Source organism: Chrysochloris asiatica, unplaced genomic scaffold (assembly GCF_000296735.1).
Source record: "Chrysochloris asiatica unplaced genomic scaffold, ChrAsi1.0 scaffold00107, whole genome shotgun sequence".
In the NCBI taxonomy this organism is placed as follows: domain Eukaryota; kingdom Metazoa; phylum Chordata; class Mammalia; order Afrosoricida; family Chrysochloridae; genus Chrysochloris; species Chrysochloris asiatica.
The window spans coordinates 2,288,699-2,296,639 of NW_006408625.1; the positions used below are offsets into that span (position 1 = coordinate 2,288,699).

The 7,941-nt window shown below is 39.0% G+C and overlaps 1 pseudogene; it reads left to right on the top strand.

Annotated features, from left to right (window-relative positions):
- Positions 1–1,038: 1,038 nt before the first annotated feature.
- Positions 1,039–1,488, top strand: LOC102812927 (annotated as a pseudogene).
- The last annotated feature ends 6,453 nt before the right edge of the window (positions 1,489–7,941 follow it).

Here is a 7,941-nt window from a genome sequence, read left to right on the forward strand (position 1 = left end):
AGAAACAGCTAGAGTCTTGGAAACAGTATGTTCATTAATTTTTACTTTCTGAAGGAGTAAGTTTTAAGTGTTTCAGGGAGCCTGATCACCTAGGTATAATTATGTGAAACGAGACAGGCTACTTCTGAAGTTGAGTTATAGTTCATAGCAGAGCTGTGGGCATTAAAGTTCATTTTTTAAATGTCTTATACTACATGGGTTTCTAACAATTAACAAGATGACCTTTCACATTGTGGATACGAGAACTCTTTCTGCGTTCATAAAGTAAAACTAGTCATTTTATTGCACACCTCAATGAGGCGGATGAAGGGAATGGTCACAACAGTGGCCCCAGGTCTCCAGGAATCCAAGGAGGGCCTGAGTCACACCAGGCAGTAAATTCTGAAGACAAAAGAGCCCTTTGGTGTAGAGAACAGTCACAGAGCAAAAATACAAAGCTGGTTATTTTGACAGGTTTCCAAGTTGTGGATTTATCTGATTGTCTTCTCCCAGCAGCATTTAACTTATCCATTCATTAACTCTAGCCAAAGGTAGATCTAAAGGGGAGATAAGATTCCAGTTCATCCTTTGGGCAAGAAAATGTCATGTCAATGCTACTTTAAAAACTGAGGGGTAAAAAATGAATTTTGCTTCTCTCTTTCCCCAAAAGCTACAACCTGATGCTGTTTTCCAATAAAGAGCCATTTTTTTCTTTCTTTTCTTTTGTGGACTCTTGAGTCCTGAGAAGCCCTGCTGTGCAGCCAGGGCCGCCCCCCTCCCGCCCATGCCTGTAATTTGATAGCAAAGGAAAAATCCATCAAGAAAATAGGAGACTAACCCTGTTCCATTTTGTTTTTCTTTCTTTTTTTTACCCTGATGGTTTGTTTTGCAAAGCAAAAACAATTTGCTAGATGCTGTTACCAATTGCAGAAAAATTTTTTTTAAAAGACACTGTAATGCCAAATAAAAGTAGGAGGGTATGGTCTTAGAATAATGAACATTGCTTTCAGTGGAATAATTGAGTCATAACACCGTTTCCAGTCTGGCACTACTACAGAGATGTTTGATATAAAGGCTTGGGCTTAGTATGTTGTAGAGGGGGCTGCACAGGACCCATGTAGCTTCCTCAGGACCTTACTCCACTGTTCTGAACAAGTGCTACTGTTTGTTTGTTGTTAAGTACCCGTGGAGTTGGTTCCAACTCATAGTGACCCTGCACAGGGTTTCCAAGGCTGTAAATCTTTGCAGGAGGAGAATGCCTCATCTTTCTCCTGCGGAACCTCTGGTAGTTTCAATGCTGACCTTGAGGTTGGCAGCCTGACTCATAACCATTTCGCTACCAGTGCTACTATGCTGTCCTGGGAATTGGCCAAGATGATTGAAGTCAAGGGAAAGGTGTAGAAGAAGAGACAAAAACGTCAAGAAAACATTGCAAAAGCCAAATGACTTGAAAAAGAAATGAAGGGAAGGACAGGTTCTGCAATCAAAGAAACCTCATTTGGAAAATGATACCACTTTGGAAGGATCCACTAAGGTCCTTTGGACTATGTGACAATATGATTTAGTAAACAAAGTCTGATCCTATGGAAGAATCATGTTCCTTCTGGCCTAAGACTCTGTAGCGTTTAGCCTGTGGCACAGAAGTGTGTTGGTATCTGTTGGCAGTTATTATGAATTAGCATTTATTTTGCTTCAGATTCTTCATAACTGACCTGGTCATTTGTCACTTGTTGTTTTGTAGTGTATGTACTGAAATGAAGACATCTTATGGAGAAAAGTAGCTAGATGATGAATGCTCTTCAAATAATGGCTTAAATTAGGTTCCTGTTTAGAACAAAGGAAATTATTAATGTAAATAAATGAAAATTGTCCTCTCCAAGGTTAAAAGTGTGCTTGTGTTTGAAAAAGATACAGTATGTTAGTCACATCTTTTATCATTATGATTTCTTGGAATAACATCATTTCTGGCTTTCTCAAAATACAATGGTATTAGTAAGTATTTCTATTTTCAGCAATGTCTTTCTACAATATTGTTAATGTAAAGACTAAGACAGACTAGGAAGAAGGAGGAAGACTATTTCTGAATGTTTAGCCATGGAAAACCTTGTGATTATCAGACGTTCTACAGTTTTATAAACCTAAGTTTACAAAGAGTTCTTTTATTATGTTAACTATATAGCTAGAATAGCACCTACTGGATATAACAATATTTGTACTTAGGAATTTTGCCATTTTCTTAGAGACGATTTGTTGAGAAGAATAAAACTATGATTCAAAGCTTACATTTAAAGTGCCAAATATTGTAGTACCTTAGAATCTGGTTTTTCTTGCATGTGCTAAATAGAAATGTAAAAAAGTTGAAATGTATCAGATCATTTTCTGATTATATACATCCCATTTTTATTTTTCATTCCATTCTTTGTTTCAACCCATGTGATAGTGATGTCCTATACTTTCGGATCAGTTTCAAGGTGAAAATTAAAATTTCAAGTTTTCATTTTACAGAACAGCTTTGGAAAACAGTGAAGTCATAATTCATGAGTGGTGTGGCACTGTAGAAGCAGCATTGGACTGCTGACCACAAGGCTGGAAGTTCAAGCCTACCAGTAGCTCCTCCAAAACCCTATACAGGGTCGCCATGCATTGGAACAGACCTGATGGCACTTAACAACAACAAAGAAAACCTTATGTCAGCACAGTATCTCCATAGGATAAGCACAGGACTGTGAACCACAAGGTTGGTTACTGTAGCCCACCAGCTACTCTGAAGGAGAAAGATGAGGCTTTCTGCTCCCACAAAGATTTAAAACCTTGGAAACTCTATACAGGGTCACTATGAGTTGGAACTGATATGGTGGCACTTAATAACAACAATACTGAAAACACTAAGCCAGTTGCCTTTGAGACAGCTCCGACTCATGGCTACCCCATGGATGTCAGAGTATACTGTTGTTCATAGGGGTTCCAATGACTGATTTTTCCAAAGTAGAGCACCAGGTCTTTCTTCTGAGGTACTGTAGGTGGCTTTGAACTGCCAGCCTTTTGGTTTTAGTAGCATTTATCCATTTGTATCACCCAGGTCAGTTTATCGTACCATGGTGGCTTGCATGCTGTGGTGATGCTGGAAGCTATGCCACAAGTATTTTAAATACCAGTGGGTCACTCATGGTGGACAGGTTTCAGCTGAGCTTCCAGACTAAGACAGACTAGGAAGACTACTTCTGAATGTTTAGCCACTGAAAACCGTATGAATAGCAGCAGAAATTCATCAGATATAGTGCCAGAAATGAACCTTCAGGGTAGAAGTCACTCAAAATAAGACTGGGGAAGGGTTGTCTCCTCAAAGTAGAATTGACCATGACAATTCAAACAGAGTAAAGCTGTTGGAATCTTCATTTGTTGATGGGACAAAATTCAATATGAGGAGAAACATCTGCAAACATGCATTAATAATCAAAACATGGAATGAAGTATGAGTCTAGGAACATTGGAACTTGTCAAAAATGAAATGGAACACATAAGTATCAATATCCTAGGCATTAGTGAGCTGAAATGGACTGATACTGGTCGTTTTGAATCTAATAATCATGTGATTTACTATGCCAAGAATGACAAATTGAAGAGGAATGACATCCCACTCATTGTCACAAAAAACATTTTGGGATCTATCTTGAAGTACAATACTATAGGTCATAATATCCATATGCCTACAAGAAAGACCAGTTAATACCACTATTATTCCAATTTACACACCAACCACTGAAGTCAGTGATGATGAAATTGAAGACTTCTACCATCTTCAGTCTGAAATTGATCAAACATGCAATCAAGATGTATTGATAATTACTGGTGATTGGAATGTAAAGGTTGGAAAGAAGAAGGATCAGTAGCTGGAAAATAATGACCTCAGAGAAAGAAATGATGCTGGAGATCACCTAATAGAATTTTGCAAGACCAATGACGTCTTCATTGTAAGTAAATTTTTTCAGCCATATAAATGGATTTCACCAGATGGAATACACAGGAATCATATTGACTACATCTGTGGGCAGAAATGCTGGAGAAGCTCAATATCATTACCCAAAACAAGTCCAGAAGCAGACTTTAGTACAGACTGTCAATTACTCATATGCAAGTTCAGGTTGAAACTGACAAAAATTAAACAAGTTCACAAGAGCCAAAATATGAACTTGAATAGATCCCACCTGAATTTAGAGATCATCTCAATAAAAAATTTTATGCATTAGACACTAATGATCAAAGACCAGAACAGTTGTGGGATGACATCAAGAACATCATACAGAAAGAAAGCAAAAGGTCATTTAAGTGACAAGGACAAAAATAAAAGCCCGAAGTGGATGTCACAAGAGTCGCTGAAACTTGCTCTTGAGTGTAGAGAAGCTAAAGCAGCTGGAAGAATTGAAGTAAAAAGCTGAAGAAAAAATTTGTTGAGAAGACAAAGTCAAATATTATAAAACTATTCTAAACTCCAAAGACCTGGAGTTAGAAAACCAAAAGGAAAGAACTTGATCAGCATTTCTCATGTTAAAAGAACTGAAGAAAAAAATTCAAACCTCATCTTGAATATGGAAGGATTCTATGGGCAAATTATTGAATGATGCAGAAAGCATCAAATGAAGATGGAAGGTATACACAGAGCACTGTACCAAAAAGGAATGGTCAGTGTTCAAACATTTCAACAGGTAGGATATGATCAAGAACCAATGGTACTGAAAGAAGAAGTCAAAGCTGAACTGAAAGCATTAGCGAGAAATAAAAATCCAGGAATTGCTGGAATACAAATTTAAATCTTTCAACAAACTGAAACATCATTGGAGGGGCTCATTCATCTAGGCCAAGAAATTTGGAAGAGAGTTACCTGGCCACCCAATTGGAAGAAATCCATATTTGTGCCCATTCTAAAGAAAGGTGACCTAACGGAATGCAGAAATTTTCAAACAAAATCATTAATATGTCACGCAAGTAAAATTTTGGTGAAGAAAATTTAAAAATGGCTGCAAGAGTACATTTACGGATTGTTGTTGTTGTTGTTAAGTGCCGTCGAGTCGGTTCCGACCCATAGCGACCCTGTACAGGGTTTCCGAGGGTGTAAATCTTTACGGGAGTAGAAAGCCTCATCTTTCTCCCGCAGAGCGGCTGGTAGTTTCGAACCACTGACCTTAAGGTTCACAGCCCGATTCGTAACCACTACGCTAAAATTCAAGTAAGATTTAGAAGAGGATGTGGAATAAGGGATATCATTGCTGACATCAAATGAATCTTGGCTGAACACAGAAAAATGTTTACCTGTGCTTTACTGACTATTCAAAGGCATTCAACTGTATGAATCTTGACAAGCTACAGACAACATTGTGACGAATGGATATTCCAGAGCACTTAATTGTGCTCATGTGGAATCTGTATGTAGACCAAGAGGCAGTTGTTCAAACAGAACAAGGGGATACTAAATGGTTTAAAATCAGTAATGGTGTGTGCCAGGGTTGTATCATTTCATCATATTTATTCAATCTGTATGCTGAGCAGATAATCTGAGAAGCTGGATTATATGAAGAAGAATGTGTCATCAGATAATACAACCTTGCTTACTGGAAATGAAGAGGACTTAAAATACCTATTGAAGAAGATCAAAGACTACCTCAATGTAAAGAAAACTAAGCTCCTCACAACTGCACTGATAAATAACATCATAATAAATGGAGAAAAGATAAGAAGCTGTCAAAGACTTCATTTTGTTTGGATACACAATCAACATTCATGGAAGCAACAGTCAAGAAATCAAAGACCATATTTCATTACGCAAATCTGTTGCACACGATCTCTTTAAAGTATTTAAGAGCAAAAATGTCAGTTTAAGGACTAAGGTGAGCCTGACCCAAACCATGGTATTTTCTGTCAACTCATAGCATGTGAAATTTGGACAATTAATAAGATAGACCATAAAGACTGATGCATTTGAGTTATGGTGTTGGAGAAGAATATTAAAAGTACAATGGACTGCTAGATGAACAAATCTGTTTGGAAGAAGTACAGTCAGAATGCTCCTTAGAAGCAAGCATGGCAAGACTTTGTCTCTTGTACTTTGGACATTTTATCAGGAAGGATCGGTCCTGGAAAAGGACATCATATTTAGGTCAGCAAAAAAGAGGAAGACCCGAACCAGATGGATTGGCACAGTGGTACTACCAATGGTTTCAAGTGTAACAGCAATTATGAAGATGGTGCAGGACCAGGCAGTGTCTATTCTGTTGTGCATAGGTTTGCTATGTGTCAGAACCGGCACACAACAATAACAACAATGACAACCCAGGAACTTCAGTTTAGCCTTAAAACCAAAATACTAGGGGACTTCTCACAAGATGATAGATTAGGCAGATATGCCACATAGACCCTCTACAAGAAAGATGTAGAGAGAAAATTTACATCGAGTCAGTACCAGCTCATAGCGACCTTATGCACAGCAGAATGAAACACTGCCAAGCTCACTACTGTTGTTATGCTTGAGTCCATCAATGCTGCCACTTGGCCAATCCATCTTATTGGGGGTTTTCCTCTTTTTCTCTGACCAAACATGATATCCCTCTCCAGCGACTGGTCCCTCCTGACAATATGTCAGAAGTATGAGAGACGAAGTTTGGCCATCTTGGCCTCCAAGGAGCACTCAGGCTACACTTCTTCCAAAATGGATCTATTGGTTCTTTTAGCAGCCCATGGCACTTTTCAATATTCTCCTCCAACACCATAACTCAAAGCATCAATTTTTCTATGGTCTTCCTTATTCACTGTCCAGTTTCGCATCCATATGAGGTTATTGAAAATACCATGGCTTGGGTCAGGCGCACCTTAGTCCTCAAGCTGACATCTTTGTTCTTCAACACTTTAAAAAGGTCTTGTGCAGCAGATTTGCCTAATGGAAGACCAAATGAAACAGATGCAGATTATAGAACCTTGAGCATCAGAGGAAGGGATAGAGAAGTGGATTAAATGCTTAATAGAAGGAAAAGCTGAACAGGCATAGTGAAAAAAGGAAGCAGGTGCACTGTGCTGGCTGGTCAGATGCAGTTCCACCATCCTGAACTCTTACAAGTGACTTTGTAAGCAGATGGCAACCTGGCAACACAGATGCACTCCAGTGATTCTTTGTTGGGTACGATTTTTTGTTGGTTACCACATCCCCTTGGTTACTGGAGACATGGTCAGTCTGCACCTTTATTCACTCCAGCGCATTCTTCCTTTCTAAGGGGTCAGAAATTGCAGCTGTGCCACTCAGCTGTGAGTCTCACCATTTCAAACCACATCATTGTGAACTGGTGGCTAACGGCACCACTTCTAGCACCTGGATTCAGGTGAACCCTTCTCCACAACTTACAGATATGATCCTGGCCAGTTCTGGAATAGTGGAGAATTTCATGACCAGTGGCCCTGCCCCTACCTGCTCTTTGGACTTCAAAGACCCCAATCATAGCTGCTTTAAGGCCTGTGCAAACTACTTCCAGATTGGGTGCTCTGAACATGGAAAACACCTATATCTATAGGAACTCCATCTTGGTCTGGGAGCACCACCATCTCATTCCTCCCCTATCTACCATGGAACTATTTGGCTGGCAGGAATGCACAGAGATTTCTCCTCTCTGGGTCCAGCACCTACCCTGGTGTTTCCCTTTCATTTGTTTGTTTGTTTATTTTTTTTCCTCCTGCTTCTTCTGTTTCTCTCTGCTTGTTTTTTATCCTTTCTGCTTTTGTTTATTCTTCTGTTTCGCTCTTCTCTTCTTCTTTCCTTTTTTTCCAGTCTTGATTTTTCTTTATTACTCTACGATCACATTCTCTTTTCTTTATTCCTTTCCCTAATTGTGAAGACAAGGCCAGGGGCAGACTGTGGAACAGACCATCAATTACTGATATGCAAATTCAAATTAAAGCTGAAGAAAATGAAAACAAATCTAC